The following is a 9,398-nucleotide window of genomic DNA, read 5'->3' as shown; positions in this document are numbered from 1 at the left end:
AGCAAATGGTGGGCTCCATCTGTCATAATCGTCATCAGATGGGCCAAAGCCATCAACTAGTGTTTTTTGCGAAAGATTAGGCCAAAAATTAGTGGTTTCTAGTATGAGAGTCGTAAACCGGTGTTTTCTGCAAAACTAGGCGCGAATGTGGTGGTTTTCTGCAATTCACTCTCCATGCTCAGTATATATAAACACAATGGAGTACTAGTTCTCAAATTTTTGAAATGGGTGGATTTACTGAATTAAGACAACCATTGAGCCTTGATAGACAGCACGTACCATGTGCATTTACGGTCAAAGCCTAGATCCACGAGATTAGCTGAACCAATGCAGGTTCTACCATCTGCACTTGATACATGCTAACTGTAGGGCTCTCGAGGAAAAATGTGGGCACAATATATGAGAATCAGTTTCAGTAAAACAAATCAAGCAACCAGCTGCTGAGAACGACCATGGACCTCGCGACGGGGGCCATGGGCAGCCTGCTCCTCAAGCTTGGCCAACTCCTCACGGAGGAGTACAAGCTGCAGACGGGCGTCAAGGAAGATGTCGAGTATCTAAAGAGAGAGCTGGAGAGCATGTATGCTGCCCTCCGCAAGGTTGGGAACGTGCCACGAGACCAGCTCGACAAGCAGGTCAAACTCTGGGCCAATGAAGTCAGGGACTTGTCGTTCATAATGGAGGACATCGTCGACAAGTTCCTGGTGCGCGTCGAGAGAGCTGAGCCAGCCATCAAGCCACGCAAACTCAAGAAGCTCATGAAGAAGATGGGGAACTTGTTCGGCAAGAGCAAGACTCGCCATGAGATCTCGGATGAGATCAAAGATATCAAGGTCCGCGTCAAGGAGGCGGCCGACCGATGTGATAGGTACCGGGTCAACGATGTGGCTGTTAATCCAGTTGGCGCAATCACTATTGACCCTCGCCTATTGGATTTGTACAAGGACCAGAATGAGCTCGTTGGTATTGATGATTCATTGAATGAGCTAACCAAGATGATGAGTGATGGAGATGGTGATGTGTCCAAGCAACTCAAGATACTCTCCATTTTCGGATTCGGGGGCCTTGGCAAGACAACTATTGCCAAAGCAGTGTATGATAAGCTTAAAGCGGAGTTTGATTGTTGTGCTTTTGTTCCAGTAGGACGGAACCCTAGCGTGAAGAAACTTCTCAATGGCATACTCCTTGAAATTGCTGGGCAAAAGTACTTGGATTTGGATAAAAGGCAGCTAATCAACAAACTCTGAGGATTACTCGACAATAAAAGGTACGTGACCTACTATGTAATTTCATATGCTTCAAGTAGTAAATAGGGGGTTGTATGAAAGGCAACCAATCGTTGAACTCCGAGAACAAGAGGTATGCACTCTGTTATGTAGTTTCATATACATCAAATAGTAAATGGGAAAAAATAGCATCGACCCTGAGAAGAAATGAGTTTGAGATGAGTGGAAAATTTGGTTTGAGACATATTACAAGATAAGGGTTTCGATGTCCTATCATCACTCTTGTGTATTTTGGAAAAAATATGTGTACTTGTTTGCGCATGGTAATGTATTGTATCAAGTTTTTCTACCTTCTTTACTATAATTTGGGCTGGGACTTTCGTCGAATCTTCGCCGTTGTTTCATATATTCTAGTACTTCTTACAACTAATGTTAATTCAAAAATATATCTAAGAGTTGAAAGTATCTAGATTCGGAAATGTTGTTAATCAAAACTAGAATTCTGGATGATGAAATGGAATTAAACTCGGCTCGTGCATAGATGTCTCTCTCCAGGACCCCTCCATGTCCTGATTCAACAATGCAACTTTAGATTCCTCAACAAGTAGGCTAACATGCATGCATCCTCTTTTTAAAGATATTTTAAATACTTAGGGGCCTTATAAAATATTTCCACTAATTTGCTATACCCCTTGCGTTATGGATGGCGATGACAGGTATTTGATTGTCATTGATGATATATGGGATACAAAAACATGGGAACTGGTCAAGACCGCTTTGGTGTGTAATAATTGTGGAAGCAGGATAATCACAACTCGTATACTCGAAGTTGCCACAATGGCCAGTGAAGTATACAAGCTACAACCACTTTCTCTTGATTTATCCAAGGATTTATTTGATAGAAGATTATCTTGTGCTGCAATAGAATGGCCTAATCATCTTCCAGCAGAGGTATATGATAAAATTTTACATAAATGTGGTGGTGTACCATTGGCTATAATCACAATAGCTAGTTTGCTTGTCGGTAAACCTGTGGAGCTTTGGTCTAAGGTATACACTTCAATTGGTTTTGGGGATGAAGAAAATGAAGATGTGGAGAACACGAGAAAAATACTTTTATTTAGCTATTATGATCTACCTTGCCACCTAAAGACTTGCTTATTGTATGTGAGCATATATCCTGAAGATCATCTGTTTGAAAAAGATAGTTTGATATGGAAGTGGGTGGCCGAAGGTTTTATCCATGAGAAACCAGGGGTAGGACTATTCGAGATTGGTGAGAGGTACTTCAATGAGTTGGTAAACAAAAGCATGATAATGCCGGTAGAGGAGGCACTAGTATTGGACTTAGGTAAAAATAGCATAAGTGAACTTCCAAAGAGTATTGGTCGACTAAGTCAGCTCAAGTGCTTGAACATCTGCGAAACAGACATTGAAGTGCCATACTGGATCGGGAATTTGACTTCTTTGGAAGAGCTAAGCCTAGGAGAAGTTGATGATGACAACTTTGTGACAGAGCTGTGCAAGTTGACAGAGTTGAGGAAGCTCTACATTTCTGGAATTTTAAAATTATCCAATGATCGCGCAATGAATGGCTGGGCGGAGTCCGTAGCCAAAGTGAGCAAGATCCAAGTCATAGACATTAGTTTAGTTTTAGGGTGTAGAATTTCCCATCATGAAGAGAACCCCTGGGAACGGTATGCCCTCTCTCCACAACTCCGTTTTCTACACATGGCCTACGATGAACCTGGGCTGGTGGCAAGGATCAATCCCTCACTTCTTCCAAACCTGTCCCATTTAAAACTGCGTATATTCGATCCAGATCTGGAGGTTTTTGGAAGTTTCCGTGAGCTTGTTTCCCTCAAGCTGGGCACAAGTTCAGCTCCACATCATGACACCATGGGCCGTGCAGGTGCCTTCCCCAAGCTGAGGGTCTTCACGACACAAGCAACGATTGGTTCGTTTCAAGAGGGAGATATGCCGGTCCTTGAATCTCTTGAGTTCGGCGTTGTAGCACAGTCCAATGATGATGGCATTAGCTTTGATTTTGACTTTGGTAGCCTAGGGAACCTCCCTTTGCTTCAAAAATTCATGGTCACTTTATATGCCCCTCCTGCGGACCACAAGAAGGCTAGGGAAACTGCGAAGCGTGCAATTGATGTGCTTCCCAATCGCCTTAGACATTATATCATACTAGAGGATATAAAGAAGTTGGAGGTAACTAAGTGTATATTGATTTATTCATTAGTATCTCCAGGGGCAGCTAGCCATGCATCTCACGGATTTCCTTTTCCCCCTTTTCCAGATTCTCACGGAGCTAAGCTTGCCGTGCATCTCCACCTGCGGGAATCAAGGTATGCACACTCCCTTCCCTGCCCTTTTCTTTTTCTTTCTAGACTAGATAAATTAACAGGAATTGCCGATTAACTGTAAAAAAAAGTCGATTACCAATCTGTGTGCACGATACATATATCTTTCTCATCATTTTAAATAGTAACCATTGGTACTCCAAGTATACATTTACTGAGAATTACTCCATATATGCAGGCTGACAGCGGTGTTAACAAATCACCGCGGAAAAAGAAAAAAAATCGGGAGGCTTCCATTTGTTTGCTCTATTATTTATTGTGTTTTAAGCAAAGGAAAAAACACAAAAAAATATCTACTTATTTTACTGTCTTTTCAAGAAATGGAAAATGAAACCGCACAAAGCCAAAAAGAAGTGTTTTTTTTGCTATGTTCTCTTTTTTTTAGTAGAAGAAAAAATTTCCAATATAAATGCTTGTTTGTTTTACTGCCTTTTGTAGTAAAATAAAATGAAAATCACAAAGAAAATCGTTTCTCTACCTTTCGTAGTAATGGAAAAAAATCACACAAAAAAGTTTGTTTTGAGGGCCGAGTAGTTTGTTGCTTCGTTGTTCACTCAGAAAAACAATTCTAAAAGAGGGTCTTGGGGTTTCGTTAAAATTTATTTGGTGTGTGGTTTGGGTTTGTATCCTGGGTCTTGGTCTTCGAGATCATGCGTGCGTGTGTGTGCCTTGTTCTTTGGGTTTTGGTTTTTGGTTTAGTCGGGTTCGATGTGTATATGGGTGTGTGTGGAGTGGGGGTGTAACTCCGCCTATGCTAAGATGGTGGTACGCTTCATGTTGCATAGCCGGTCTCAAGCCCGGAAAAAGGAGGAGGGGCCAAACTCTGCTTATTATGAAATTGTGTGACCATTCTATCTTCTAATGGTTGAATGTACCCATTACCTGTAGCACCTGCAGAACCAGAGTGCGCAGTGGGTTTTTGCCATGTCCCTTTTTGCCACTTAGAGTTCCGTTTCCATTTAGTGTTATTTTTCCTGAGGGTGCAGCTATATCCTGGCTGCCATCTATACCCATCTCGTACATGATGTCCGGGAGATGTAACGGGCAAAAGAAGTATCAGGCATGGCATGTTTATGTATGAAACATTTGATGTAAATGTGAGGATTCAATACCTTCTGTCTGTAGTTTGATTGATGATTTCATATCTGAAGCTCTGGCTGAAAGAGCAAACTTATGCCAGATCTATTGTCTATATGGATTGCTGCACAATGGGCAGTCTCTCATTATGAAGGATCTCTGCCAGAAGCAACGCTAAATTCTGATATTGAAACAAAACAATCTGAAGGCTATATGAGGTCAGATTCTGAATAGATGCTGGTTACCTTCTGCTATTTTAGGGGCACATCTTTGGCTTCTGCTTTATATCAACTTAGGCACATCTACTTCATTAGAACTAGCGGAGACCAGGGTTTAACTATGAACCTCATGACCACTTGCTTATTACAAGTTTCCACAGTTCACATTCTCATTTTCCGGTGTGTACATGCTTCCATGCCACCAGAACCCCAAAAGTACTGCCGGCACCCTTATTTATCAGTTTATTTCTTTTCCTACATATATTATCATTGAAAGAAGTGTGATATAATCAACTTTAAAACTGATCTATAGGGGTTTCACTGTTTATTTGTGGTGACTACTTTGGTACTTGACCACTATATATTCTTGAATTTATGACGTATATTCTGCTTAATTTCGCTTCAGGCCAAATTTTCTGCCTAGAATTACCCTTGTAAACATATAGGAGCCAGCAAGCAGAGAATCTTGTGGAAACAATATTTGGGAGATAATGAAAGCTTGTTTTGGGATTTTATTTGCCAGGTCTACTTCTTTTTTTCTGAAACGAGGCAAAAGATTTGCCATTTTCATTGATTAAGCAGAAGAGAGTTGCCCGGTTAATTAGCGGAAAACCGGGTGAAAACCTAGATTACAACCCCCACGGGGCACACACAGACGACCTGGCCACAAACGCCAAACAATCGACCGAAGCGTCGAGGACTTGACAGCTCCGATTTTGCTGAAGAGCTTCACATGAGAAAGTTGCACGCCTCGCACCGACCTAGTCCAACGCAACACCCGGAGAGCACCGCCCGCTGAAAACCACCCTCATGGAGTCATCGTTGCCGCAATGGCGTCGCTGACCGCAGCTCCGACTTCTCTGTCACAGCACGAAACCAGCATAGGAGCACCCATTAGCGCACTGGACTGTCGACATCAGAAGGACAAGCCGCGACCTAGCTTCGCTCGCCACCATCGTCGTCGCCACACGAGTCGCAACGCCAAACCGCCTACATCACCAGATGGACACCAGCCGACCGCAATGTTGTGCACGTCCAGCCCGTCGGAAGCACCAAAGGAACCAAGATCTTCAAGACGGTGCCCTAAAGAGGGAAAACGACGTTGAAGACGCCGCCGCCGCCCGACCCTGCAACAGAATCTTGGCTTTCGCCTGAAGATCTTGATCCGGAAGATGAGGATGCGCAGGTCTCCTCGACGACGCCTCCAAGGAGAATAACGACGCCCACAGACGCCGTCGCCGCCGGCCGGCAAGCACCGGCCAGGCTTTCACCCGGAGTAGCACAACCACCACTCCCACGCAGTACCTCCACTGGTCCACGCACCCCAACGCAGCGAGCACGCCAACGTTGCGCAGGACCACCTCCTTCCTCATCGCCGACAAACGCAGGCAAGCCAAAACAGACCAATCCCAGTCAGATCTGGCACCCACACCCGCTGCACCGCGGTGAGCCGCCCACAGCCGCCGCAAATCACCTGAGCCGGAGGGGAGGGCTGCCACCCCGCCCCTGATCCGCAAGGCCGAGCCGCCGGACGGCCGCTCGAAGCCCTCCACATCGAGCCACCGACGCAGACGAGCCGGATCCAGCCGCAGCCGGCCAGATCCACAGGCCGCCACCTCCAGCGCACGCAACACGTTGAGATGGCATGAGCCGAGCAGCGTCAAGGAGCGCGTGAAGCCGACGCGACTCGACGCCCAGGCAGACCACGTCAGCGCCAGAGCAGCCACGCAGCGCAAGCAGAGAGGAGCCGAGCCTCCCCCACCGCGAGACCCCACAGCTAGGCAGAGAGAAGCCCCGCCGCCGCCGTCCGCCACGCAGGCTTAGCCCGGCGGCGTCCTCCGGCGACGGCAAGGTGAGGGAAGGAGGCGGGGAGGGGTCCGGTGGCGCTGGATTGGGGATTCCGCCCGAGCCGCCTGAGAGGCGACGCGGGGGACGGGGCTTCTGTGTACTACTGAAATTATAGATCCGAGCTGTTTGATTCCCAGGTCTACTCTTTAGGTATCTAGGATTTGATATCTGAACCCCTGGTCTTACCAGTAGGTTATGAATATCTCTATTTATATTATGATTCTGGAGTATTCGCCATGTTGTGTGAAACATGTAACCATTGGGAGATAGTCTAGTGGAAGTGTGGAACAGAGGACTGGCCAATGTAGAAAATGTTGATGGATTCTAAGCATAGATAGCCCTTCAGCAGGGTTGTAGTAGTAACCAATGTGCAAAATCTGGACAATGTGCGTACTCAAGATGCACATTGTTGTATAACTTACCATGAGATCACAGACTGGGTAACAGCACCATGATGCAGAAATTCAAGTGCCTTTTGCGATGTGGAAGACAGTAAAGTCTGAATATTCTTACGCTTGCCTGCAGAACAGTTGGAGTTCCACAGAATTAGGCTACTTACAAAGAGGTTAGGGATCGAACAGGAGGCATGTTCCATGTTGATGGATGTTTACCTTCCCTGGTGCATACAGCATACTCAAACACAAGACTGTAGTCATCGAAGTTAAATCCCCTTGGGATACAACATTGTAATATCTGCATTAGAGAAAGAAAATTAGCTTTCACTTTTATTGAAAAAAGCAACATTAATTTATATGAATGGAATGCAGAATGGCAAAGGAAAACACCCAATTAGGAACAGCCTACACAGTACACACTGAAGAATATATACTTGTATTGAAGAGATTCGCCTGAAGTGGATTCACAATCTGATCTGCACAGTACAAGAACCGAATCACCACATTCATCCTCTCCGGCCGCCGCCGGTGCTCCTCTCCCCACCCCTGCTTATGGCGGGTCTCTGAAGCACCGCGCGAGAAAGCGCGCAGGGAGAAGAATGGATGGCGGAGGTTCGTCGCCGGCGGCGTCCAGATTGGGGATCGGGGTGGTCGAGGGCGACGGCATGGGTCTTTGTCTCTTTTTTTTTTTACCTTTCTTCGAGAGAGAGGGACAGAGAAGCCGAGCGTGTGGTGTGCTGTGTAGCTCGACTCAACTGGGCCGACGGCCCATCATTTCCGCTAGCCATTTCTTCCTTCCCGCGTTCTTATGCACGTTTTCTTTGTTTTCGCGCACATGAGTACGTACGTTGTGTGTTCTTCTACACAAACACAACGAAAGTTCAATCAAAATGTGTATATTTCCTTATTTATTTATTTTGCGGGTAAAATGTGTATGTTTCAAACCTCATCTTCCAAATGGATAATCTATGACAGCACCCACCTCGACCCGGCAGCCAATTGGAACCCGGCATGAGATGAAGGAAGCTTCGTCGCCCGGATAGGGTGTCCTTGCACTCTGAATTCTGAAAAGGATAAAATGGGCATATTAGAATATGTCAAGTTACATCTAAATTCAGACCCAGCATAGGTGCTATGATTTATAGATGTGAAATAGAAATAACACTATTTGGAAAAGTCTTGGGGTGCCGACGCGGTTTAGGGAATTGGTGAAAGACTTACCTACAAATTCAGATCTGACAGAGGGGCTGTGATTTAGATGTGCAATAAAAACAACTCTATTCAGACAAGTCTTGGGATGTCGATGCAGTTTACAGAGTGGCCCCTCAACAACCTATGGGGCTAACTGCATACTAAGAAAACCACTTTCATTCTGAAATTGACTGGGTCTCGTATTGACTAATTAAGATTAGGTTGCATATACTAGTGTTAGGGTCGCAGTGGTACTAAAATTAAATAGACTTGGTCGTTTCTCATTTAGAGCACGTACATGTCACCCACTACCTTCCAATGATTTTAAAATGTGTGGCTTGCAAAGTCAAAGAGAGCATAATGCTCTTTGGGGTTTGCCAATGCTTGTTGGTCGTACCTGTGCACCGGCATCTCTCGCCAATGGAATATTCATAAGAATTTGATGACTCTTAACCGAGCTATGAAAGCCCCCTTTTTCCTTGGAAACTGTCATGTTCACCTCTTGAAGAATACGAGAAGTGCATATTTTTGTGTGCAGGAAAACTTTCGATCTATTCATCTTCAATCATGGTAGTACAACGAACACTAGAAAATAAAAAATACATCCAGATCTGTAGACGACCTAGCGGCAATTACAAGCACTGAAGCAAGCCGAAGGCGCGTCACTGTCATCTCCCCTCCCTAGCCGGAGGCGGCAAAAACTTGTCGTAGTAAATAGTAGGGAAGTCGTCGTACTACGGCCCCATAGGACCAACACAACAAAACATCAACCACCGCAGATGAAGAGTAGCGTACATTAGAAGAAATCAACCTAAAGACACAGCTTTAAATGAGTCTTGCCGAGTCTCATGAATTTGAGAAAATGTTTATGCTTGTTATTATGAATTTTTTTAAATAATATTACAATAATGTATTCTATCCTTCTTTGCAATCATATGGGTCTTGAATTACGGTCCAATGTTCTCAACACATTCAAATGTGTTGAGAATACAAACACACACACACACACACACACACACACACACACACACACACACACGTTAGAACTTGTTACAATGAATTTGAATTAAAACA

The 9,398-nt window shown here is 44.9% G+C and overlaps 1 long non-coding RNA gene and 1 pseudogene across 1 annotated transcript; one reads left to right on the top strand and one right to left on the bottom strand.

Annotated features, from left to right (window-relative positions):
- Positions 1 to 4,116, top strand: LOC125518504 (disease resistance protein RGA5-like; annotated as a pseudogene).
- A 1,263-nt stretch (positions 4,117 to 5,379) lies between these two features.
- Positions 5,380 to 7,826, bottom strand: LOC147958552 (uncharacterized). The gene is made up of 3 exons (XR_015610724.1): positions 7,568 to 7,826; positions 7,350 to 7,431; positions 5,380 to 7,257 (listed from the first exon to the last, which is right to left on the bottom strand). It is a non-coding gene; the product is annotated as an uncharacterized LOC147958552 (long non-coding RNA).
- Positions 7,827 to 9,398: the final 1,572 nt, after the last annotated feature.

The sequence above is a fragment of the Triticum urartu genome, chromosome 7A (assembly GCF_056163025.1).
Source record: "Triticum urartu cultivar PI428250 chromosome 7A, HENAU_Tu73, whole genome shotgun sequence".
Lineage (NCBI taxonomy): Eukaryota > Viridiplantae > Streptophyta > Magnoliopsida > Poales > Poaceae > Triticum > Triticum urartu.
This window is presented reverse-complemented; position numbering and strand designations above follow the sequence as displayed.